Genomic DNA, 25,754 nt, shown 5'->3' with positions numbered 1-25,754 from the left:
GGTGGGCCTGTGGTAGAATGGTTTGATGCATCTCTCCCTCCTCTGTCCAGTCACATTGTCTCCATGAATATCAACCTTTTAAGCATGCCAACATTTTCAAATGGGAAAAAAGCCTATGCAAGAGCTAGGAAACCACCAAATGTTTAGCAGCCAGGAGAAGGTGTGTGGCCAGGCAAAGTGGGCAGGGCTGTCTAGGAACCCTCAGAGGCCTGAACTGGGACTCTAAGAGGGCTGGATTTGGCCCGTGAGCTTGAAGTCCCCCACTGCTAAGTTAGGTGATAACACTATATGCTTAGATGAAAGCATACACATTCTATTCCAGAATATAGAGATACCGACCAGTTCGGAGGACCAGCAGGGCTTCGAAACCTCCCTGCAACCTGTGGCTTGTTGTAGGGGTTATGGGGTGGATTAGAAGCTATGCCCACTTCACACCTTGATGGAATTGGACTACACGACAATGCATGCCTCAGCATGGGTTATTAGGGAAATGGTGGGCATGTGAGAGGCATGCATGGGGCCGATAAAAAAAATCCAGAATGGCTTCTTTTCCCCTGCTGATCATCCAGCCACGGGGTCATATGAAACTTTGGTACGAAGGAGGAATGTTGCTCATATAAGCAGCAGTCCAGTTGCACCAGCAGCACATGTGATTCATACTGTGGAAAGAGGAGATAAAAGGCATGCACCATATATGGCTATGGGAGGACACTTCAGTCTATTTCTTGTGATAATAAATAGCAGAGAGTTTATAAGAGGGGGAAGAAAAGGCATGCTCTCAAACTATCCAGCCTACCACTGAACACATTCCACTGTTTCGTCAGCTCCTCAAAAGCAATCCTTCCTTGGCTGTAAAAGGTAAGCCAGTCTCGGCTCATCTCATTTTTCTCCATTCTCTTCTTTGACACTGCAAGGTTTTTCAAAAAAGCAATGATCAAATAACATTTATTTTAATACATAAATTTTGCAGTTTTACTAGAGTTGTGTAGCGACCACAAGATGAAGTTTGGACCGGTTTGGAGACCTCCAGATTCCACTCAGATCTGATTCTGAATCATGAATCAGAAATCCAAATCTTCATGCCTCTCATTGTCTATCACTCTAAAACACCAAGTGGCTATATATCTGTATTATCTATATCTATATCCACCCACGCACCCATTTCTGTTTGCTGGAATTGTATGAAATTTGCAGAAGTAGTAGGTCCTTATGCAGGAATTATGGCTGCCTAATTTCATATTGCGGGGGCTTTGGTGCCTTTAATGCCCTTAAAGAGGAATCCTATGCATGCTTTTTTTAATTAATTATTGTGTGTGAAATTTCAACAAAACAAATTAGGGGAAAAGAATAAAAATTGTGGGCACATGAATAGATTAATTTCAATGCATGCATATGAAATGTATAAATACATCTATGAATGAAAATACAGCTTTCTAAGAATTATACATAAACTTCACCCTGGCTAGGGAATGCTGCGAGTTGTAGGACCTTTTTCTGTCTAAGCATTCATAGGATTGCACCCTTAACGTTTGGGTTTTCTTATAAAAGGAACTGCCAATATCTTATTTATTTCTTGGCAGAACTGGATGAAATTTGCAGAGATAGTTACTCCTTCTGAGGGGATCAAGGCTGACAAGTTTCAGGTGAATAGTTATAGGACGTCTTGTGCAAGAGCAGTCTTTGCATTTTCTGGGTTTCCCTAAAAGGACACACTTATCACCTACATTTCCGGGGAGGCAATTGTTCTGAAAAAGAGCACAGGATACTGGATCAGTCCTGTGATATATTACCTCAACTTCCCAAAGAGAGGGCTGTTGGTCACAGCTGTGCACTGCCTCCTCTCCCTCCCCACACTGGTGCCGCCTTTATGTGGAAAGTTTGGGGAGAAATGTCCTGATCGTGGGCTTCCCGCAGGCAGCTGGCTGGCCACTATCTGAGCCGGATGCTGGGCTAGAAGGGCCTTTCGCCTGATGTCGCAGAGCTCTTACGTTCTCACAATGGGGTACCAAGAAGGGGTGCTGGAATTCCCTAAGAGGGCCACAAAGGGTTCATGGGCCTTTTCTGTGTGGAGTCTGGCCCAAGCATCACAGCGGACCTTAACACTGAGGCGCCTGGGTCTAGGAACTGCTGCAGAGTCAGGCTGAGCCAGGTTCCCAGGCCTTGAGGTTCCCATTACCAAACTGTCATCTAAATTATCCCTGTATGATTTAGAATGGTGATTTAGAATACAGTATTGTAATGGAAACCTCAAGGCCTGGGACGCTGGTGTAGCCTGACTCTGCAATGGATTCCATGAGAGCGGGAAGTGTAACTTCTGATCTGGCCCAACAGCAAGAAAAGGAGCCATGTTACACCCATGATTTAGAGCCCCAGATGGTGGGAATTGGAGAATGGGAGGATTCTGAAGAGGGGGGGGGATTGTGCATCAAATCAACAGGGAGGAGTAGCTACTCACTGTACATCTTTCTCTGTGTTTATGGGCTACAGGTTCAGGTAGTGAGCACTGATGAAGAACCGAAATTGACAAGGATATTGAAACTTGTTCAGAAGTGCTTGTCAAGGTGCTTGTGAAACATTTGAAACATTTTGTTCCATGCTGTCTTGAGGGCTGTGCACCGCCTTTTTGCGAAGCCTGAATAACAAGGCGAAGTGGGCTGCTTCAGAGGACCCGCCTCGTGACACGAAGCAGATCAGAGCAGAACTGGGGCTCTGAGGTGAAGTGCCTCCCTCCACGAAGTGCCTCCTCCGCCTTGTGTATTTGGAGTTCTTCTGAATGCCTGGGCAGTCCAGACAGGCTGTCTCCAAAATGTATCAACTTCAGAATGCTCATGTGGAGGGGCAGGAGGAGGAGGAAGGAGGGGAAAGGCAAGTGGATGCGGGAGGTGAATGGAGGTGGGAAGGAAGGTGAGCAGAGGTGGAGTAGGGAGTGTGCTTTGGTGAATGGGAATTCTCGGATGGAACCTACGCCAGCAGTCTCCAATCAGAGTGAATGGTGGAGGAGGGGGGTATATATATTTCGGTGAACAGCTGCATTTGTTTATTGCGCGAACTGTGTCTTTGGGAGAGGGCTGGCGTATGGTTAGCTGATTTGGTGTGTGTGCAGTCCTTGTAGTTCTTTCTCCTTCGATTCCTTTGTTGTTGATTGCTATCAGCCAGGCTTTCCTAGATTTCTAAAACCAGAACAGCTAAGTTTGTCCTGGGATCGGTCCTTAGCTCTGTGGATGAGCTGTCCCTTTGGGAGTGTTTGTTTTCTGCCTGGGCACCCATTGCAGCTGCCTTGTATTTCTGTCGTCCCCCAACTATTTCATTGTGTGTATTCATCTCTTTTCAATATTTTTGCATACAAACATAGCTTTTCCTCACTCCTTGCTACACTCCCCCCCGCCCCCGCGTTTCCATCCTTGTATGAGGTGCTCACCTGGGGACTCTGCAAAGTTTCCTGTTAATTAGACCCTCACAGCTTCTGGTTCCATTCCATTCCATGTTCTTTTTGTCTTTCAACTCTTGTGTTTTCTAGCTTTTTAAAAATCCAGTCTTATTTTGATTTTTAAAAACAAACATTGACTTCTGGGCATATTCCTCCCCCTCCCTCCGCCCCCAAATAATAATCAACCATTTATTTTTTTCTTGCTTTCTAAATTCTTAAATAAAAGCACACTATGTTCTGAAGTGATCTTTCTGTCTCTTTTCTGTCTTGTTCCTCCCAAAACAGAAATTAAAGAAGGGGTTTCTTGTTTGCTTGGTCTTGGCTCTTATCTTATCTTACCGTCTCCACCATCCTACTGTATTTCTTGAACTTTACTTGCCTTCCTTAAATGAAAATTAAATATAAAACATTACAAAAACAAAAACACACCTTTATTTGCTTAGGTAGTTCCGCTTTTCTTTTGCTCTTGTGTGTCTGTGTCTGTGTCCATGTCCATGTGCGTGCTTGTGTGGTGTTCCTCCAACTCAATACGTCCAAAAAGCACTACATGCATACTATTTATAGTAATTAACTTCTTATTCAAATAACACTCCACTGTGTGTCAAAACAATCCAGTGCAATAGGAGGCGTCTTCAGGGTGTTGGCAGGGGCAGAGGTGGGGAGAAGTTACAGCTCTTTGCTTTGGGAGTTTTCCTGGAAAAACTCACATTTCACCTGCGCCTAGCATACAAGCCAGTAGGCCAAACTGACTGGGCTTTGGGGGGGGGGGTAATGCCCTCAAAGGGGGCTGGGAGGGGCCAAGGTATCACATGCCTGCATGGAAACAGGGAGAAGTTATAGTGCTTTGCTTTGATGTTATGTGTGTGTAGTGCTTTGCCCACTGTATTTTGAAATGGGGACATGTGTAGTACTTTGCTTTACCACAACACAAGCGCACGCACGCACACACACACACACACACACACGAGGCAAAAGATAAGCAAATGCAGAGCTATGTATAAGCAAACAAAAAAAAGGCTTTTTATTTTTTTATTTTGGGGGGCGGGGAGATATAGAGTTCAAAAATGGGAAGGAAAGGAATACAGGAACTGAGAAGGGTGAGAGCCAAGAACAAGGGATGTCTGTCTGTCTGTCTATCTGTCTGTCTGTCTGTCTATCTATCTATCTATCTATCTATCTGGAAAACTATGAAGAAAGAGTTGAACTGAGAAGAGCGTGGGGGGGGGGGCAAAGAACAAGGCGAGGAAATGAAACTACTTTAAAAAATTTTCTCCCTCCCTTTTTTCTAAAGAATCTGAAAAAAAGAAAGAGAAAAATTATAAGAACGGGTGAATAATTCAGAAGGCGGCGGGGGGGGGGGCAAAGAACAAGGCAAGGCAAGGCGGAAACTAAACTACTAAAGTACTGTTTTGTTTTGGTTTTTTAAATAAATAATCTAGGAAAGAGAGAAAGGGAATAACTGCATTGGAAAGGGCTGGGTTGGAAAGAATAAATAGAGCAAAGCTGCTGTACAACACAGAGAGCCCCCCCCCCCCTGGATCTAGCCAACTAACAGCTCTCTCTCTGTCTCTCTTACAATGAAACACAGGCTTTTCTCCAGTATTCCCCCCACCCACCCCCATCCTCCAACACTGTCACTGATTGGAGACAGCTGGGTTACGTTCAGCCCTAATTTGGCAACTAGAGTTGCCATTTGCCAAAGCTCACTTCCTCCTCCTCCTCCTCCTCTCCCCTTCCCCGCTCCCTCCTCCCTGATCCCTCCCAAGTTGATTTTAGAGACAGGCTGTCTGGGCATCAGAATAGCTCCAAATCTTTGAGGTGGACTGAGGCACTTTGGTGATGACTCCCTTTGCGTTGGAGTGCCTCAGTGCTCTTCTGATCCACTTTGGATCTCACCAAGGCACCCCCGAGGCACCCCAATTCGCTCTGGTATTCAGATTCGGCACCGTGCTGTGATCTCAGTTCTGTGACAAAACCAAAAGTAGATACAATGGATTAACAGCTTCATGTAGAAAACGTTCTAGGTAGCCTGCATTGGCAATCACAATATTTCTGTTTTTCTTCAGATCACCAAAATAATACAAAAGCACAGCCATGGGTAAAGTGAGCTCAAAACGAATGCAAATAAAGGAACACGAAGAGGGGAACAGTGGTATGGACCAAGGTAATGTCCCAGATACAACAGCTGAAATTCATCATTTCTTAGGGAAAAAAACACAACATCACCACCACAGGGGTGCCAGGTGCTGGTAAATTATCCTTTGTCAATGCTGTGCAGCATGATGCGACGCGTGATGAAAAGGATGCAGAAGCAGAAATTGGGATGGTACTAATAAGAATGGATCCCAAGAGCTATCTGAATCTTCCTCTTCTCTTTCTTATTTAGAAGCTTTTAGAGCAGCTGTTTCTTCTGTATTGCATGTCCTTCTATAAAGTCTTCAACTGTTATGGTTTTTGGTCCAGGATCTGTTGTTTCATACTTCCTTAGGGCTCCTTCCTCCTCACCCTTTCCCATCTACTCCTCTAGCCTTGCTGTTGCATTGGTCAGTTTTAAATTGTGATTCTGCGGACAGGGGACTGGGTTTTCCAATTTTTTTTAATGGTTCTTGGTCATTTTAGGTGAGATGTAAATGCAATATGATTGCCATAAAGACTCAGGTGGCGTGCCAGAAAAAAAGCTGGGCAATTGTAAAAGGCTTAGGAGAAAAAAAGAGAGGCTCAGCTGGCACCAAAGAGACCACAACATAGGTGCCAGGTGAGCCTCTCTGGGGAGAGTATTCCACAACTGAGGTGCCACCTGGAAAAGGACCTGTCTTTTTTCTTCTCCTTTCTACGCTGGCTAGAGAGCTGCCAGGATGTAAGAATCACCTCCGCGCTCTGCTGTGATTCCCTGGAGGTCATCTTCATGGTAACGCATCGAGAATCACTTTCAGCTTTTCTCTGCCTTTTCCAGAAATCAAATTTGGTCTGTCAGCGGCACATGAAGCAAGAAGCCTGGATTATATAGCACCTAAAAGCCCGCTTTTCCAGTCACAGATTTTTAAACTTCGGGATGGGGTGGGTGGAGTCAGGGCGGAGAACTGAATACCATCAACTCCAGAGGTGCTGCTCAGTGAATAAGAGAGGCTTGTTTTCTGCTCTTGGCTCCCCCCTGCTACTGCTCTCTTATGAAAATGGAAGCAACTAATTCCCCATTCCCAGAGCTGTACCACTGTAATGAATGAGAAAAGTATTATCAACTGAGAGAGGCTTGTTTCTCTCCCCTGACTCCCCCCTGCTAGTGCACTCTTATGAAAACAGAAGCAACTAATTCCCCATTCCCAGTGCTGTACTGCTTTTATGAATGAGGAAGGCAGGCTAAAGCAATGAACGTACAAATCCAAAGGGGTGAAACAGCACTGTAGTGCTTTTGTGAACTGGAAAGGCAGGTTAGTTACTCCCACTGGCTAAAGGAATAGATGCGCAATTCCGAAGGGGGGAAACAGTGCGGTAGTGCTTTTGTGAACTGGAAAGGCAGGCTAGTTACTCCCACTGGCTAAAGGAATAGATGCGCAATTCCGAAGGGGGGAAACAGTGCGGTAGTGCTTTTGTGAACTGGAAAGGCAGGCTAGTTACTCCCACTGGCTAAAGGAATAGATGCGCAATTCCGAAGGGGGAAAACAGGGCGTTAGTGCTTTTGTGAACTGGAAAGGCAGGTTAGTTACTCCCACTGGCTAAAGGAATAGATGCGCAATTCCGACGGGGGGAAACAGTGCGGTAGTGCTTTTGTAAACCGGGAAAGTGGGTGAGTTACTCTGACTGGCCACAGTATTGCCAATGGCGAAAAAGAGTGAATGGGGGAGGAGGGGCAGCCCCACCCTTGACCACGTCATTGCCATGTCACAGCCATGTCACAGAGGCATATTCAGAATGTATTGTAGAGGGATGGGGCATACTGCAGCGGAACTGCCTAGGAGCCTCTTTAAGTTAAAAAAAAAATGAAGTGAAACAACTTTCTGAAAATGTGGCTTTTCAAGACAGAAGCTGCTGGTTGGCTGCAAATTGGTGATGACATCATGTGTTGCAAAGGACTTCAGACTGGGGGGAAGGAATGATTTCAGAAGGAGAAAGGAGGAATCAGAATGAAGAACAGGAATAAAAGAAGCCACCGGAAAACAGCCCCCCCCCCCCGCTTTAGAGACACAAAAGCAAAATATACTATTTTTTGAAACTGACTTCATTTCTGAACCTCAAATCATGCATGAAGCTTTCTGCAGGTCCAGCTTTGGCTCTGGTTGCTTCAGAAGAAGTCCTTTTCAACTCAGGAAGCACCAGAAATGGTCTGAAGGGACCTGATCAAGCTTGGGCTTCAGCTGAATCCACCGCACGTGCCCACCATTTCTGTTCTTCCTTAAGAATCCATTTTCTGCTCTTCAGCACTCTGCTACCTCCCTGGTTTCCTAGAAAACCCGTGGGAGGATGTCAGATCCTGATATCTTCCCATGGCACAGGAAGCCACAGAGCGTCTGGAAATGGAGTGATGAAAAAAATGTTTAAAGGAATCATTTTTTACTTAACAAAAAAGAAAATTGCACAGCTCTTAGGCACCTCACAAGCAGTCTTGAGAATGCTTTTGAAGTTACAGTTGTGCAGAAAGAATAGTGAACAAAAAATGATGCTGAGAGTAAAAAATGGTGACACTAAGGGCCAAACCAGATGTACCCAGAGGGATGTAATTGAAAGGCAGTATAAATATACTAGAAAGAAAGAGGGAAAGAAAGAACACTTATCATTGATTTCTGAATTATAAAGTGTGCTGGATGTTGGGAACAACAAATCCGCATGCTTCCAGACACTAGGAGGTGACAGAGAACATGTTGCATCAACAGCCACTTGTCTTGTTCATCTCCCTTGTTACCCTGTAACTTCCAGTTCCTTTCTCTTGTCCCCTCCCCTTAGGCCTCCTAGCGGTTGCAATGTTCTAACCACTAGACATACCCTTTTCCTTACACACACACCCCTCCCTTACCCAGCAGTAGCAGCAATGCTGTAGTGCTGAGCTGCCATTCAGCACCTGGCCCATTCCAGGGTCTGCCAGGGTGTATGGGCAAATGTTGCCAGGTGCTGATGCCAAGCCTGGGTTCAACTCACTGTGCAGCACCTATGGAAAAGGTAAATTCCATGCTAAAGTTGATAAGGGATTAAGCCCTTTGGAAAAGGGCTGAAAAAGCTGCCACTTTCCAAATGCCTTTAGAAAATCGACAGCTTAGCTGTGTTTGGAGTAGTGTCTGCAATTCTAGTTGCTGCATTTAAAAAATGATATTGTGGAGACCCCCCACCTCTCTGGCTATCTGAAGAATTGAAGTGCAGGCTCACCAGTATGCTGAGAGGATGCACAGACAGAAAAGAGATGAACAGAATGGCTTGAAGATATGAGAAAAATGCTTTATTGTGGTTAAAGTAATGGAGTGGTGTTCTCTAGTAAATAAAAATATAGGACCGGGTCTCAAAATGATTGGAGTTGTGCATCCTTGTCATGGATGATCAGCCTAGCACATTCCAGTGGAAATATTTATTTATTTATTTATTAAATTTATTAATCGCCCATCTGGCTGGTCACCCAGCCACTCTGGGTGATGTACAACATATAATAAAACAGTTTAAAACAATAAAATTCTACAATAAGAACATTTTCTAAAATACCCTTACCCACCCCAAATGCCTGCCTGAACAACCACGTTTTTAATGCACAGCGGAAGCTCATTAAAGAGGGGGCATGACGGAATTCCTTAGGGAGGGAATTCCACAGAGTGGGGGCCACCACAGAAAAGGCCCTCTCCCTCGTCCCCACCAGTCTAGCTGTCCTGGCTGATGGGACAGAGAGAAGGCCATCCGAGGCTGATCTTGTTAAGCGGCCTGTCTGGTGTTGCTGGAGGCGCTCCTTAAGATAGGCTGGGCCGGAACCATAAAGGCTTTTAAAGGTCAAAACCAACACCTTGAATTTGGCCCAGAAAACAACTGATAACCAGTGCAACTCCTTCAGCACTGGAGTGATGTGATCTCGCTGGCGGCTGCCTTTAATCAGGCGAGCTGCCGCGTTCTGTACCAGCTGCAGCTTCCGAACCGTCTTCAAGGGGAACCCCACGTACAGCGCATTACAGTAGTCTAAACGAGAAGAGACCAGGGCATGTACTACCAATGGGAGCAGACGGTCGGGAAGGAAGGGGTGCAGCTGCCGTATCAGATGGAGTTGATACAGCGCTGTCTGGCTCACATCAATAATTTGATGGAGGGGCCTCCAGTGACTGACAAGTTGGCAATCTTATACAGTCAAAATTTAAAGTTAAAATCCGGTCTTCAATATTTGCACTTTTGATGGACATCAGCGTTTCAGTTCTAGTGTAAACCCCCTCTGAATTTTCCAGCTTGGTGGATTATTCTATGCCTTTGTTTTCATGCGGCCAATACAAAGTCTTATTTAATCCTTTTTCTTTTCTAGGAAAAATGACGTCCATCAAACCACTTTTAAAAGAGATGGAATGTATCATAGCCTTCAGAGACCTTTTTGAAGACTGTTCATCTCGACTGGCCCAGAAGTTATGTGAGAAATTAAGTAAGATGTTTAAAGACAGATGCATGGATGAAATGACTTTTGAAATGAAAAAGGACCTGTAGTCCTGGGAAAACACCGAGCTTCACATTGCTATCACTGGAGATACAGGTTCTGGGAAATCGTCTTTCATCAATGCTATGCGGGGCCTAAGTGCTGAAGATGATGGTGCTGCCGCTGTAGGAGGGATAGAAACAACACAGAAGCCAACTGTTTATAAGCACCCTAAGGACCCCAATGTGATGTTTTGGGACCTGCCAGGGATAGGATCTGTAAATTGTCTACCTGAGGATTACCACAAGAAGGTGCATTTCTCCCGCTATGACTTCTTCATCATTATAGCTTCAGAACGGGTCCAATCCAACAATGTTGACCTAGCTCAGGAGATCCAAAAGATGGGAAAGAGGCTGTATTTTGTTCGCTCCAAAGTGGATGTAGACTTGGAAAACTATAAAAAGGCATATCCTAGGGACTACAATGAAGAGAAAGTCCTAAAAATGATTAGGGATGACTGTAAGGAATTCATTCAAAAGCACTTAAGGGACTCTAGTCCTGTCTTTCTGATCTCCTCTGAGAATTGTGAAAAATATGACTTCCTTGATTTGCTGAAGAAACTGGAGAAAGATCTGCCCAGGCTGAAGAAACTAAAGTTTGTGCTCAGCCTCCCCAACCTCTCTCCTGCCTTAATAGAACAGAAGAAGGCTGCCTTAAAGGAAGAGTTGTGGAAAATAGCTCTGGTGTCTGCTTCGATCAATTCTGTTCCATTTCCTGTTCCATTTCCTGCACGTTTTGATGCTGTGTTTTTACAAAAATACATGGTTCAGATGTACAAGTGGTTTGGGCTGGATGCTGACTCTCTAACTTTGCTGGCCAGGCGCATAAACATCCCTGTTAAAGACCTGGAAGCTCAGATTCAATCGTCTCCGGAAAAAAGAGACCAAACTGATGTTATTGTGAAGGAACGTATTAACTCAGTTTACATGGTTTTGCTTGGAACGGGACACTGGCTCACTATCCTGGCTCTTTTGGGAATGGCAGCATTATCTTTTATACTTACTTACAAGATGCTGTCAAAGTTCCTAAATGATGTGGCTGAAGATGCTGAAAGGATTTGTAAAAAAGCCTGGGAGGGGGGAATCTTCACGACAACAAAATGAGAAGCATATTGGAGTTTTATCTGGATTTTCATGAAATCGGCGTTGGTCTGTCAGGAACACATGAAGCAAGAAAAGCTGAGTGCACTATACCTTTACAATCTGGTTTTCACTGGTCACACAGCACTTGAAAGGAACATAGTTCCAGGTTGGGTGTGGGGAGTAGAACTGAATATCATCAACCTGGCAGGGGCTGCTCAACCAATGAGAGAGGCTTGTTTCCCACCCCTGTACAGTCTCCCGTCTGCTGCTACATTATGATGAATGGTAACTATTTCCCAATTCTGAAGGCTCCCCACTGCTAATGCATTATTATGAATGGAGAGTAACTAATTTGAACTTCCATTCCAGCAAACTGTCACAGAGTTAGAGCTCCCCCCTTTCCATAATGTGCACACTTTTGCCTGAAGAAGCCAATGTCCCCAGTTCTCCAGTGCAGCATCTGAAGGCTCCCTATGAGAGTATCCCACCACTCCAATTTTGCCCCATTCCAGCAAACTGTCACAGAGTTATTCCAACCCCCCTTTCTCCTTCCCTGGGCACTTCTCCCTGCTCGCAATGACAGGCTTCTGTGCTCCCATGTTCCTGAGACCACGCAAGATCGCTACAGCACTTACTCGCATCAGAGAAGCGAAGTAACATGACATCAGAGAAGTGACTTTGCACAACATCAGTGACGCAACTTAACACAACATCGGAAAAGCGACCTCACACAACATCAGAGAAGTGAAGTATTGAAAGCATCAGAGAAGTGCATAATCACAGAGGCAAGTTACTCCTACTGACAAAAAGGAAGCAAAGCATGATTCAGAAATCTTGAAACACTGTTGTAGCGCTTTGATGTGTTGGAAAGGGAGGCTAATTACTCTAGTTATCTAGCTTACTGAAGGCATGGCCAAGTGAAAGACACACTCCTAGGAATGCCCGAGCATACCAAATTTAAAGCGGAGGGATGGGCACACAGCAGCTGAACCACAGGGGAGCTGAATTAAAAAAAAATATGGAGTAAAAGTACTCTGCAAAAATGGGGCTTTCCCACAGGTAAAGTCTGGGGTGGCTGCAGACTGGCCATGATATCATGTGCCGTGAAAGACCTCTAAACAGTCCTTTCCGCAGCAAATCACCCATGAAGATAGGCCCGTGGAGAACCTCTGGTCATGAGGCAGGAACGAGGCCAGTCCAAGCCATTTTGCTTCATGAGGCTGAACAGCAAATTGTACTCCCACCCACTCAAGTTAAGGTGCATAGCACCCAAAGCCAGCCAAGTTATTTTGGCACGGGAGGAGGACAATCCCACAAGCACCTCTGTGCCTGGCAAAAACACTTCAACTATAACAAATTAAATAGCGAACTACTTGCTTCCTTTTCAGGACACCCCAAATCTACCACCTCACTCTGCCTAGTGGTAGAGCCAGCCCAGGGCAGGAACTCTCTGAGGTATTCAGTGATGATCAAAGATAAATATCCTCTGCAATTAAAAAAAATAAAGAAACGCAAAGTTGTGCAAAAGTAACCACAGCATTCGAGCAAATTAAATGGATTTGCTTATACTTAAAAAAAAATCCTTCTGTAATTCATATTTTCCTCCTGATCTTGAAGAAGACAAAGGACTGTGCAGTACTCCATTTCTTGAAACTAGGAATCCTGCTCAGCTCCTTTTGGCTTCTGAGATTTCTTCAGGGATGGCTCCACACTTCCAAGCCTCTATTTACATCACAAAAGACTAGAAGCTCACCTTAAAAAGAAATAAAAACAAATTAAAGCTGAAATTGTCAGGATGCGGAATACTTCAAGGAAAAAACAACAAGAATGACATCACATTGTGCAGCCGGGAATTTATATTAAGTCAGATGATACAAATGGTGCTCCTACGTGAACATACTAAAAACAATGAATTACATCCATTTTGAATATTGCTTAGTTTTCTAAAAACAGCAAATGTGTCATTTTATTGGTAGTGAAGCATTCCGCAGCAGAGGATTGATTTCTGACATCAGAATAAATTATGCTGCAATCGAAAAAAATCCAGGAAGTAGGACTGGGCTAGTGGTAATGTACTGTTCCCATCTCCTCCTGAGGGATGGATGGAGAAAGACCTTCTGCCCCCCTTGGACTCTGATAGCTATGAACTGTTCTGAAATGTAGCATGTTATGACACTAAGGGTGCAATCCTATGCACGTTAGACAGAAAAAAGGCCTACGACTCCCAGCATGCCCCAGCCAGCCATGCTGGTATTGGTAGGCCTTTTTTTCTGTCTAAACATGCATATGATTGCATCCTTATGCCCTGTTCAGTTGTTCAAAACTTTCAAGCATGGCGCGGAGAGGGGACACATTCTCCAGCGCCCCCCCCTCCACTCACAATCTCTGATGAGGAAGGTCTATAAGGAAATGTAACCACGTTCAAGTGAGCTTTGCACAATTGGGAACCCTGATAAAGCAGGGTTCCTTATTGCATGGAGCTCTGTAACCATGTTCAGCTGAACACCGGTACATTTCCCCATCAATGCGAGAAGGTGGAAAGGACAGGGGACAGAGCCAGAGCACATGACTCTGCTCCTCTCCATGCTGTGAACAGCTGAGAGATCGAATAGGTCCCTGGAATGATTTAGTGTTTCTATAGATGGGCTGGAGGGAGTTTAGGAAGATGCTTGATTTGTATTTAACTTTGTATTGCTGTTATATTTTTTTCATTGCTGTTTTTTTCCTGTACTGTTTCTGAATTAATCTAATTATTGATTGATTTTAGTTCCTTTGTTTTTATTTGCCTCAACATTATTTCTTTGTCTATATGCAGTCATTATACTGGGTGTTGCACTTCAGTAAAATGTTTAATTCGTTTCCGTTTCTTGCAAGTAGGCAATGATCTGGTTTGTGTGTAGCAACAGCTCATGGGCTGTTTTTCCACGACAATGGAAGGGTGAAGCAAATGGAGGAATACTGGAATTTTCATGGAATCGGCAGGGCTCCGTGAAGGAATGCACCGCACCATTATAAGTCGCTGACAGAAACATACTTCTGGGTGGGGTGAGGATGCAAAGGATTGAAGCTGGCATTAATTACTCCCAAAAAGCCTTGAACCAAACAGCAGAGACATGCAGCTTTGGAAGGAATGCTTTGCAGCCATTAGGGGACTTACTATGCCTTTCACCCAATTAATATAGGATGTGCGCTGGCTCTGCTTAGTGTTTTTGGCTTAATGACAATCTCAGTAATTCAGGAACAAGCCTCATTGACCACAATGGGAGTTACATCTGAGTAGGCTTCCCTGATGTATGTCTGATTCCACCCATTTTTTCCCCTTTCCCTCTAAAAACCAGGCTTGAACATTAGCAGGCATCCATGAATAAATGTGCTATCGCGTGATAGAGCTATTGTGCAATAGTGCAAATGAGTGATGGTGCAATTTCGGGAACAAGCCTCATTGACCACAATGGGAGTTAGCAAGAACCCCTGAACAAATGTGCTATTGCGCAATAGTGCAAATGCGTGATAGTGTTATTTCTAGGTAGCGTTATACAGTGAAAGCGAGATACTGCCAGAGAGGGTGTGTGTATTCCTGGAGAAATGTGCAATAGTGTTATAATGAGATAGCAAGGGAGGGGGGGGTTAGAAGCACAGTGGAGACTTGGGCTTTTTTAGCTAACGCGTGACAGCGATGCTTTCTAAATGCACAACTGAGGATTCTGCGGTAACTACCTCTGGAACTGCGATCTGGCCGGGAACGTATAGATGTACATGGCACCCCATGGTGCTTTTAGTTGTGTAAGCCTTAGCCCCGATGGAGTAACAATTTAAATGTACAGTTCACAGTCCATAAGCAGCTGCCAATGGTGAATGTGGAGTGCTTGCTTCAGGTTCACGACGTCATGCTAAAGCGCTGTTCTGGTTTAATCCTTTACTTTAAAAAACAACAACTCTGGTCACCAGCAGGGAAATGGTGGAAAGATCAGGGAAACACAGGCGGGGAAAACATTGGGGAAACACCCCTTAACCAGGGTCACGGTGAAAGGCACACCTCTGCCCAGGACTAATATACTGAAGTAATGTGGAGGGCTGGTGTACACCACAACAGAAGCACAGACAAGCTGAATTAAGGAAAAGAATCGGACTACAAGAAGTCTCAGGAAATCCGTTTTTTTCCACGATAAGCTCCGGTGTGGCTGCTGGGTGGCCACTACATCATGTAGCCCTAACAACCCCCCCACACAGCCAGTTTGGAGTAAATTGCTTGTGGAAACAGGCCCATGGTTTAAACAATGCATGAGTGGGAGAGAACAGGCCTGCTGTCTCTTGCATGCCCACAACTTTGGCCTGCAACCTATGATTGGTCAGGTCAACAACCTATGATTGGTCTGGACATAGGTTGTTGAGCATGATGTATGAACCTGGAGTGCTGGGTTGTTTAGGAACTAAACAACCCAGTGGTTAACTCATGATTTGTTGGTGGATTAACCACTTGGTTCTTTAGGCCCTGAGCAACCCAATGCTCTGGGTTCACATGTCATGCTCAAGAACCTATGATTGGACTGACTAGGTTGTTGATTAAAAGTGGAAGTGGTTGGCATGCTGCACGCTATGCACTTGCTTTCTCTTGCTCATCCCTGACAGACCATGGATTGACACTGCATGCAAACTGGCCCAGTATCTCCTAAACCCTGCTGGGCAGTCCTGCTAGATGCCATAAGCCAAGAGAGGCAACTAAACAGGTAATAAACTGTATGTCTTCACGTATCTTGTCTGTGTCCTTAAGCCTCTGCAAGTAAAAGTCATCTGACAAAGACTGACTGAACTCATCTCCTGACTGTACTATAGACAAAGTGGTGCCCAAGTGTCTACGGCAGGGGTCCCCAACCTTTTTGGACTCGTGGACATATTTGGGAATTGGATAAAACTGCTCTGGGCTCCCATGGAGGATGTGGCTAGTCACATAATGGCTGCCGTGGGGATGTGACTAGTCAAAAGAAAGTACTTCACCAAAGAAACGGAGTCCAAAGAGAAGAAGGGTCATAACTCCAAAGCCAATCCACATATTTAACCCCATGTATGCCCTGGCCATGGGCTCCCAAAATTTAGAGGTGCTGAGAAAGTGATAAGTCAGATCCAGGTGTGCTTACAAGGAGATTTTATTGGGATCTTAGAGAGCACAGGCATACCCAATGGTTGGATAAGACAGCTTCTCTGAACAAAGAGCTGTATTTCAAGATGGGTTTTATATCATACATGTTATTCAGGCATAGCAGTGAGGTAGTATGACAGGTGCAACCATTAATTAGAGTTCATCTACAACTTTCCCAGCATAGCCTAATAGTGCTTGGTAACATATTTGGCAAAAGCAAGACTACTACAATTTTATCAGCATGGACAGCTGTGGCTTAAGATAAACATGGCTTCACTTCTCAGGCACATCCTAGGCTCTGATAAGATAAAGGGTACCAGAGCTCGTTAGCATGGAATGTGCTGAGGGGGGACTATATCAGCCTTTGACTCATCTTACAAGCCGAGAGGCCCACTTACAAGGGATTGCAACTAATAATGAACCAAAGCAGAGGGCATTATGGATCTCTAAGCATCTGTAAAAGTACTGTTAGCTTGCTTACTGGCCTGGGGCCTTACACCCCACAGATGCACAACAAAACACCCAGTTAAGGCTGCAATCCTATTTATGCTTACATGGAATTCAGTGGGAATTACTTTTGAGCAGACCTACATAGGATTGCTCTGATCATCCTATGCATGCAGACACACACATTTTCTCCAGCCCCAAAGAAAAGTAAAATCCCCCAGGCCCAAAAGGAAAGGAAAGGTTTTCCTTACCTTGACCCAGGCTCTGCCACTCCATTCCCCACCTGGTGCTCCTATCTCCTTCTCTGCCATCAGAGCCACTGACAGGGATTTCTCTCTCTGACGTTCTCTCTCTCTCTCTCTCTGGATGTACAGAATGAGAAAAGTGGCTGGGAAGGGAGAGAAAAAGAGCAAGGTTAGGAGCCAGGGGGAGGAAGAAATATGACAGAAAAGGGTAAGAGGGAGAGAAGAAGCAAAGCCAGGGACTGTGAAGAAGAGGGAAACAATGAAAGAGTGAGCTGAGCCTAGGAGCAGGGAGAGACAATGAGGGAAAGACACGGGGGAGAGAAAGAGTGAGGCTTGAGCCTGGGAGTGAAGAGAGAGTGAGCGAGAGCAAGGGGGAAAAGTCTGTGTGGGTGGAAGAAGATTGGACAGGCCCAGGAAGCAATTTTTTCCTTCTCTTCCTGCCCACCAAACAGCTGATCAGTGGCAGGTTCAGGAAAAGGAAGGAGAACCTGGTGTCCCAACATGCTTCCCCTTTAAAAAAAATAAAAATAAATTTTTGAACGGGGCAGGAAGTGCAAAGCTGTTGGAGGTCCCCTGCTGCTGCACTGGGGACCCCTGCTCTATGGATACAATACCACATGTTGCCACAAGACTAGTAAGTTTTGGTACACTAGACTAAGATGGATACCTCTTGGGAAGTTGGGAGAGCCGGTGTGGTGTAGTGGCTAGAATGTTGGACTGGGAGTCGTGGGATCCGGGTTCTAGGTCATGGAAGCTCACTGGGTGGCTTTGGGCCGGTCACAAACTCTCAGCCCAACCCACCTCACAGGGTTGTTATTGTGAGGATAAAATGGAGAGGAGGAGGATTATGTATGCTGCTTTGGGTTCCTTAAGGAGGAAAAAAGGCGGGACATAAATGAATGAATAAATGAATGAATTTGGCATCAGCACATGTAACTTAACTTCGAAGTGCTTAGGAAGTAAGTCACGGTGGGTCTCTAGAATTCCCTAGCACCTCGTATCCGGCTCAGCTGATATGCTGCTGCTGCTGTCGAGGGAAGAGGCTGCCATCCATCTATTTATGTATTATATTTCTATACCTCCCAATAATCAAACATCTCTAAACTCCATTGAGAAATTATATGGACCATGACGGTCTGGCCATTTTCTTTTTAAAAAGGTACAGATGTCTCAGTGTTAGTGGGATGGACATATGAGAGAGAGAGAGAGGGTGCACGTGTCTCTGTCAGTGGTGACGTGGGATGCGACAGAAAAAGAAATGGTGGATGACTTGGCTGGCAGAGGAGGGGAGGGGAGAACAAGCGTTTGCCTTCTACAAAATAGGTTTCTGTTGGTGCATAATATGTGGGTTCAAAGGAATTGTTTAGTGTATTGGGGTTTAGACCCCACCTCTGCCCTGTACTCAGTTGTCTGGGCATGATACTTGTACTTTGTGCCCAGCCACGCCTCCCATGGCAGCCATGTTGTGATGGTATTCAGGACAGTTTCTCAAATTGCCAAATGTTCCCACAGGCCTGAAAAGGTTGCCTGTGCTTAGCTTCCATTCAGCTAAGCTTCAGTATTATGGCTGATTCTGCTGACTACGGATTAGGGTGGAACATGACTACTGCTTCTTGTTGAGCTTTCCTTCAGCCCACCTCCTGGATAAGGGGCCCTGGGCAAAGTGGTGGGCCTCATGCTCTCTCAGTTGCCCCTCCTGGGCTTCCTTGGCTGTGGTGGTAGCACTCCAAGCAATGCTGGCTGGCTGGGCCTAGATGCCATTTTAATTTTCAACAGTGCTCCAGAGTGATGCTTGGCCAGAGGCATTGTGGGAAATGAAAAGTTTTGCTAGACCTACCTGCCTAGTGCTGCTTGGAGTGCTGGGCCAGAAAAACAATCTAAGGTGGGGCAGGAGAAGCATCAGCAGTGGGTCCTGCAGCTGCCCATGGATATCAGGTGCTGCTGCCAGCCCTGTCATTGATGGGAAGATCCATCTTGATAGCTGTAACTTTCTGAAAAACAAAGTTGCTTTCACTTTCATTGGGAGTTAGTCATCGGACTGTCTGCTGTTATCAGGAAATACACAGTTCAGAGAGAGTTTTTACGAGAGAGGAGGGAAACCAATGGACCTGAATGTGCTCTGCTCAGTAGAAGAAGCCCCTTAGTGGCTGTTGTGTCAACCACTCAAGTCATCTCCATATTCGAAAGGAGATTCACTGGAGCACCAGCCACGGAGAACAGAAACTCTCCGTGGATTCTCAGGAATATATCCAAAGCACTTGGCCTCCAGGGAGCAAACAATATGAATATGCCCTTAGCCCGTACAAGGGGAAGAGGCTGCCATCGATCTAAACCTCGGTGGGGAATGGTATGACCATGACTATCTGACCATTAGCGCTACACCCCCAAAGTGAAGACACGGGAAAGTATGTATGGGTAATACTATAGGAAACATTTTTATTAATTTTCAATGTCTGATATGCAGCATTCTCATTTAGTAAAAAAAGCCAACATTTCCTATCTTAGTGTGGTATAAACATGCTACCATGGTGAGGGAGTAGAAACTGCCATTCTCCCCAGTCACCTTGCATGGATGGTATCACTCTGGCTCCAAGCACTGGATCTAGGCTGGCCAGATGAAAAAAAAAAAAGGGACATGGGTCCTGCACCTTAAATAATTGTGTAGAAGAAGGAATTTCAGCAGGTGTTGCTTGTCATGCAAACAGCTGGCAACATTTACTCTTCTAGACAACTATGAATGAAGCAGGAACCCTCTCCTTTTTTTTTTTTTTTGCACCTGCCACCCTAATTGGATCAGTGCTATAACTGTTCTTTGCTCTTCTCTGCACACCCACCTGAAAGGTGTGAAGAGGAGGTTCCGTGCGCATCACCAGCCCATGAACTGGTCAATGCTGGACATCAGTCGGTCCATCTGGGTCTGGTGAAGGATCCCTGCTCCAGGTTCCCTTGGGCTGGAAAGCCAGAAGAGGTTGTTTTGGGGAATCCCCTTCTCTACTGTGATGTCTTGGGGTGCTCATCAATGTGAGCCCTGTCTCTGCAGTCCCCAAATCTGCACTAGACCTGCCACGAGAAGGAATTAGTCTTGCTCATTATCCCTCCCACCAGCTGACAACAATGCCAAGCAGGCCCCTATGCAGTTTTTAGAGGAAATCCCACTCACCTTTCAACCTTAAGAGATCAAAACCTGGAGACCCAACATGCTCCCCTTGGAATGCTCCTGGTGGGGATGAAGCTGGAGGGCTGTCAGTGGCAGAGTGGTGGACTTAAGTCCCAGATTGTAATTTCACTGGAATAGACACATTGAATCTACGCAACTGGAGCTATCATGCAACTGAAGCTACTATTCCATGTTACCCAACTGGCAGCCAGTACCATCATCAGAGAATGATAAGAGTTGACAGGAACCTTGAAGGTCATCTACTCTGCTACTGACAGCCATCCATCTCCAATGTAATGGTGAAGCTAGAACTAGCCACAACATAGCAAAGCATACCATATGCATATTGCCTAAATAACGCATCCAAATAGCCGTAATTTCCCAGCATTTTGGAGCTTGAGTGAGCATGGAAAACCCTTAACGCTAACATGTTGTGTTAAGGGTTTTCCATGCTCACTCAAGCTCCAAAATGCTGGGAAATTAACAGAATGTTTTTGTTAACTGAATTAGGCGCCCTCCAGAGCTGTTTCTGTTGCATTCATACTTTGTGACCTATATGGTTATTAGAAGGATTGATTTCCAATGGTTGGGATCTTTGGGGGCAGGGATCACTGGGGCCTTAGACCCTCCCTAATAATGACCCCAAGTGCACACATTCAGTTATTCCCATCGGAGTGAATGTTTGTCATTCATTCCTGTAGGAAAATGTAAAGCACTGCAGTTGGGGAAACTGTTGTTCTAGTTGTGTAATTTATACAGGTTGCAGAATTGAGCTTTCTTTGGCCCAGAATTTGGATTGCTGGTTGCAGAATGTTTTGACCAGATCTATGCTATCTCTTTAGCCACTGCTGCGATGTGGTCTAGCAAACTGATTTCTTTGTTTTATTGAACTGAAACTGATTTTCTCAAAATGTTCAATTCTGTGGCCAGTAACCACATTCCGTGTTTTCAGCAATCATGAACCTGCAGATCCTTACATAAAATGGTATGTCTGAGGAGCAGTATCTGTGCAGCTCTTTGCTGCTAAATGGACTTCTTCTCTGCAGCCTCCAGAGCTTTGGTCAGAACCCTCTGGGTGTCTTTGACAACATCTGACAAGCATTTCTGCAGCATGTAGTAGGTGGAAAGAAGTGAAATTCCTCCTGACAGCAGGCAGCCACAGATGGGGAAACGCTCCCACCAGAAACATTCTGCTATCATCACTGAGGCTGCGACCAAGTCAGGCAGCCTCTGTAAAGCCACTGGTGTTATTGCCAAGGACTCCAGCACTGCTTTAAGGGCGGCCAATGGCTTCCCAGACAGGTGTGCAAGAGTTGTAGGGGATTCACCATCCAGCCCAAAATCTAGGTGGCGCCAAGAGCAGAACTTCACAGAGAGAATCATGGCAGCCAGGAAGGACAGACCTGGAACTGGGATGGCAGCAAAGAATCCAGAGCAAAGTGCTGTGAGCCTTATCTTTCACTTCATTGTGGCTTTCTTTTTTTCTAAGATGGGTAAACAGGTGGTAGGCAGGCTGAACAGAAAAACTTGCTTCTTCAGCCTCAAGAGATCGTTCTCCAGCATTTTCTGTAAAAGGGGAACATCAAAATGGAGGGTCTCCCAGTTGGATACTATGAAGACCTGTGGGTGGCTCACTCCTTCTCTGATCAGGCACTCAATGCAGTCCTCCTTGATGAGTAGGAGGATCTTCTCCTCACTGTAGTCAGATGGCCGTTGCCTCCTGGATGCCTCCAGGTCTAGATCAACTTTAGTTTGCACAAAATACAACCCCTTCCCCATTCTTTTGATTTCATGGACCAGGTCAGTGTGGGTGGACCGGAAACGCTGGGAGTCGACTATGATGAAGAAATCAAAACGATTTAAGTCAACCTGCTTAGCAGGGGTGCCTTTGTCAAAAGGTGTTGCTCCCTTTCCTGGGAGGTCCCAAAAGGTGACCTGCAGAAGCACTGGATGTGGGTAATCCTGGACCCCTAGTGTTGTGTCTGCATGCCAGTTGCAGCAGCACCGGGGACGTCCTCATGTAGGCCCAGCATGGCATTGATAAAGGAGGACTTCCCGGAGCCTGGCTCTCCTACTACGGCAATGTGGAGTGTTGGTAAAATACTGTGGTGGTTTTGCCAGTATGTTAGACACGGCATCCGACAGCTTCCTTGAGAAACAGCTGCCTCCAGTTCTTCCACAGCCAGGGATCCTGGCATCCTTCAGGGGCAGGGAAAAAGGTTTTCGCATCAGACTAAGTAAAAACATGATTGTAATATTAGCTGTTATCATGAATTTTGCTGCTTTTATTTGTATGTTCTACCTCTTAACATTATTGTTAGCTGCTTTAAGCTTTTGGGGTAACCTCATAAAAAAAACAATAGAATGAGAAAGACTAGAGATCTCTTCAAGAAAATTGGAGATCTCAAGGGAACGTTTTGTGCAAAGACGGGCATGATAAAGGACAAAGAAGGCAGGGACCTAACAGAAGCAGATGAGATTAAGAAGAGGTGGCAAGAATACACAGAAGAACTATACAGGAAAGATCTTAATGTCCCTGATAGCCATGATAGCGCAGTCACTGAACTTGAGCCGGACATCCTAGAGAGTGAAGTCAAGTGGGCCTTGGGAAGCATTACTAACAACAAAGCTAGCAGAGATGACAGTATTCCAGCTGAGCTATTTTAAGATCCTAAAAGATGATGCTGTTAAAGTGCTGCACTCAACATGCCAACAAATTTGGAACACTCAACAAGGGCCACAAGACTGGAAAAGGTCAGTTTACAGTTTACAGATTAATAAATTTAATAATAAATAAATAAATAAATAAATAATTCCAGTTCCAAAGAAGGGCAATGCCAAAGAGTGTTCAAACTACCGTACAATTGCACTTATTTCACATGCCAGCAAGGTGATGCTCAAAATCCTACAAGCTAGGCTTCAGCAGTATGCAAACCGAGAACTACCGGAAGTACAAGCTGGGTTTCGAAGAGGTAGAGGAACTAGAGATCGAATCGCCAACATTCGCTGGATCATGGAGAAAGCAAGAGAATTCCAGAAAAACGTCTATGACGTTTTTCCAGAAAAAATTCCAGAAAAACATCTATGAGATGGCTAGATAGCATCACTGATGCAATGAATATGAACTTGAGCACGCTCCGGGAGAGAGCGCAGGACAGGAAGACCTGGCGTGCTATGGTCCATGGGGTCATGAAGAGTTGGATACAACTGAACAACAACATAAAAATATTACACATAAAGCAATATTTAGCAAAGATTCCTGCAACTCACCGTGCATGTAGCAGCATCTTCACTTTCATATATTTATCATTATACCCCTTGCCACACAACAGAGCTTTATATATAGATGGAAGTTTCTGTGACTGTTACATTCTGTGGTTACACTGTTGTATAGGAGCAGGATACACTGGTCTCCATTAAATCCTATGGAAAAATCAAAATGGGTGAGACAGATATGTAATAAACTTGTCCTGCATAAACAACTCAATCCAAATGCAGTTCAGCAGAAATATTAAGACCGTATGATGTGTACAAATTGTGACCCACCCTACCTGTATATTGTGCCAGGCGCTTGACAATCCCCCTGCCTTGGAAGCCCTGAGCAGGAAGCAAAAACAGGATGTTTACTGAGCCCCTGGTATGTGCCCTACAGGGCTGGTGGACACTGTTTGGCTTGTGGGGGGGGCAGTGGAGTTGTAAAGGCCTAGTGTAAACCTTGGCGATCATACACATGGGTTTCTCCCTCTGTGTACACATGTTGAGAAGCCATGATGGGCCACCGGACCTCAGTCTGTGTACAGCATATGTGCTTTAGGTACGACTCGTATTCATGCAGCTGGCATGTGTAACCATCTGATACATTTGGAAAGCCTCTCCTTCTGTTTTGCCAAGATCTGACATTCATAGTTATCGGGGGCTTCCATTTTTTTGCATTCAAAGGCCCTTCCCACGTTCACTTGTCTGCTAGGGGTTGTCAGTTTCAACGCAGTTGGTTTACACAGAGTGGTGCTCAGGCCTATTGAGTTCCATCCTGCCTATATGAATTGAGAGGGCTCAATAGAATGCTTCATACATTCCCTTGGAGGCTTCACACCGTAAAGCAGGGGTGCACTACTTTTTTGGCCCCAAGGGCCAAATCTAATTTTGCCATTCACACACGCTTGCACAGACAAACTCACATGTGAGTGTGCGACACATACTGGGTAGGGGGGGAGACTCACACACATCCACATATTCTGGGGTGAGCGTGGGGAGACATGCACACATACATAGCCGAATCCAGGCTGCTTCGGAGTCTCTGGGGATGGCTCCAACCTTCTCCCTGTCACAGCCACTCCAACCAGGCTGCTGCTTTGCCAGTGCCATTAGTGGTGGTAAAGCTGAGTTCTGGGCTCCTTCAGGGTCACTGGGGAAGGGAGAAGGCAGCAGCCTCCTCCCAGCCCTAGCTTCCCCCATGCGATAGTGGCTTTTCTCTGATCTTTCACCAGAGATAAGGGAAAGGAGTCCCTTGCTAGTGTTAGCCCTAGCAAGGGAATCCCTTGCTTATCTCTGATCTCTGATGAGAAATCAAAGACAGGTAGGGCTGTACGGACTGTGTAAAATCGGCTCCGTCTGTGTTTTGCGGATTGTCAGGCGCCATTTGTTCCATTACCCGCCCATAGTCGGATGTGAATTTTTTGTTTTGTCATGTGGAAAAATACAGAAATATTTACATAAGTATTTACATAATTTACCTCAATACGTAACGTTTAGTGAATTGTCCCCCATTCCATTCAACGTTTCTCAGCAGAAACTTACATATTTTCCTACGGATTTATATGCGTAAATTTCAGGAAAGTAAAAAAAATCATCTGAAAGTCCACAGACTCTGCACGGCCTGGGGGGGGTGCCCTGCTGTAGATTCCGCTGGCCCAAGACATTTCGGTGCCTGAGGAGGAGCAACAAATGGTGCCCCTCGGCCACCCAAGTCAAGTGCACAGAACGCAAAGCAGGCACGTTATTTGGGCACATGAGGCAGAAAATCCCACAAGTGCCTTTCCTCATCTCTAGCAATAAAAAAACAACAATAATAAACTGCATAGCTAACACATTGCTGCCCCATTAAATCTGTTGCCTGAGGCAGCTGCCTCACTCTGCCTCATGGTAGGGCTGGCCCCGTGTAGGGGTGTCTGGCAGGCTACCAGAAATGGCCTGGTGGACTTCCTGCAGCCCATGTGCTGTACTTCTTTTGCCACTGTTGTGAGGAAAAATCAGGAGTGGTGAGCAAGCTGTACTGCAGATAATTTCTTCTGCCATGGTGGTTCTCCTTATTTATTTATTTACTTACTTACTTACTTATTTTTATACCGCCCAATAGCCAAAGCTCTTTGGGCGGTTGACAAAAATTAAAACCAAAGGGCACACAGTAAAAGAATTTAAAATATATAAAACATTAAAACCACAATATAACAATAAAACCACAATAAAACCTAGCAACAGTGCAGGAATTTAAAATACAGATGTGTTTTGTATTACAAATACAAATATTTGCACATTTCTCTGCCGCACCCCCCCCCCCCCCATTTGAAGTGGCACAGTGTAGTGAATGAGGCATTGCCTTGATGGGGAATTTTGTGA

General features: G+C 45.3%; 1 protein-coding gene and 1 pseudogene across 18 annotated transcripts in view; one reads left to right on the top strand and one right to left on the bottom strand.

The window, feature by feature from the left end:
* The first annotated feature begins 760 nt into the window (after nucleotides 1-760).
* Nucleotides 761-14,010, top strand: LOC146337775 (interferon-gamma-inducible GTPase 10-like; annotated as a pseudogene). Its single transcript, XR_014785088.1, has 4 exons — nucleotides 761-858; nucleotides 2,488-2,561; nucleotides 5,494-5,591; nucleotides 9,906-14,010. The product of XR_014785088.1 is annotated as an interferon-gamma-inducible GTPase 10-like (transcript).
* LOC146337773 (interferon-inducible GTPase 5-like) overlaps nucleotides 5,893-25,754 on the bottom strand; it is a 42,535-nt gene continuing 22,673 nt past the window's right edge. For 10 of the 17 annotated variants that reach the window (XR_014785087.1, XM_084815226.1, XM_084815225.1 and 7 more), the window contains 5 exons: nucleotides 23,409-23,561; nucleotides 19,816-22,337; nucleotides 18,819-18,972; nucleotides 16,988-17,124; nucleotides 5,893-12,905 (listed from right to left, as the gene is read on the bottom strand). The gene's annotated coding sequence lies outside the window, so the exon portion shown is untranslated. The remainder of the gene's footprint in view (nucleotides 12,906-16,987; nucleotides 17,125-18,818; nucleotides 18,973-19,815; nucleotides 22,338-23,408; nucleotides 23,562-25,754) is intronic. The other 7 variants (XM_084815227.1, XM_084815229.1, XM_084815231.1 and 4 more) reach the window with 7 other exon arrangements.

Source organism: Heloderma suspectum, chromosome 10 (assembly GCF_057233095.1).
Source record: "Heloderma suspectum isolate Gila_16-S chromosome 10, 16-S_ref, whole genome shotgun sequence".
NCBI lineage: Eukaryota > Metazoa > Chordata > Lepidosauria > Squamata > Helodermatidae > Heloderma > Heloderma suspectum.
Note: the sequence above shows the minus strand (reverse complement) of the source record. Positions and strands in the feature narration are given on the sequence as shown.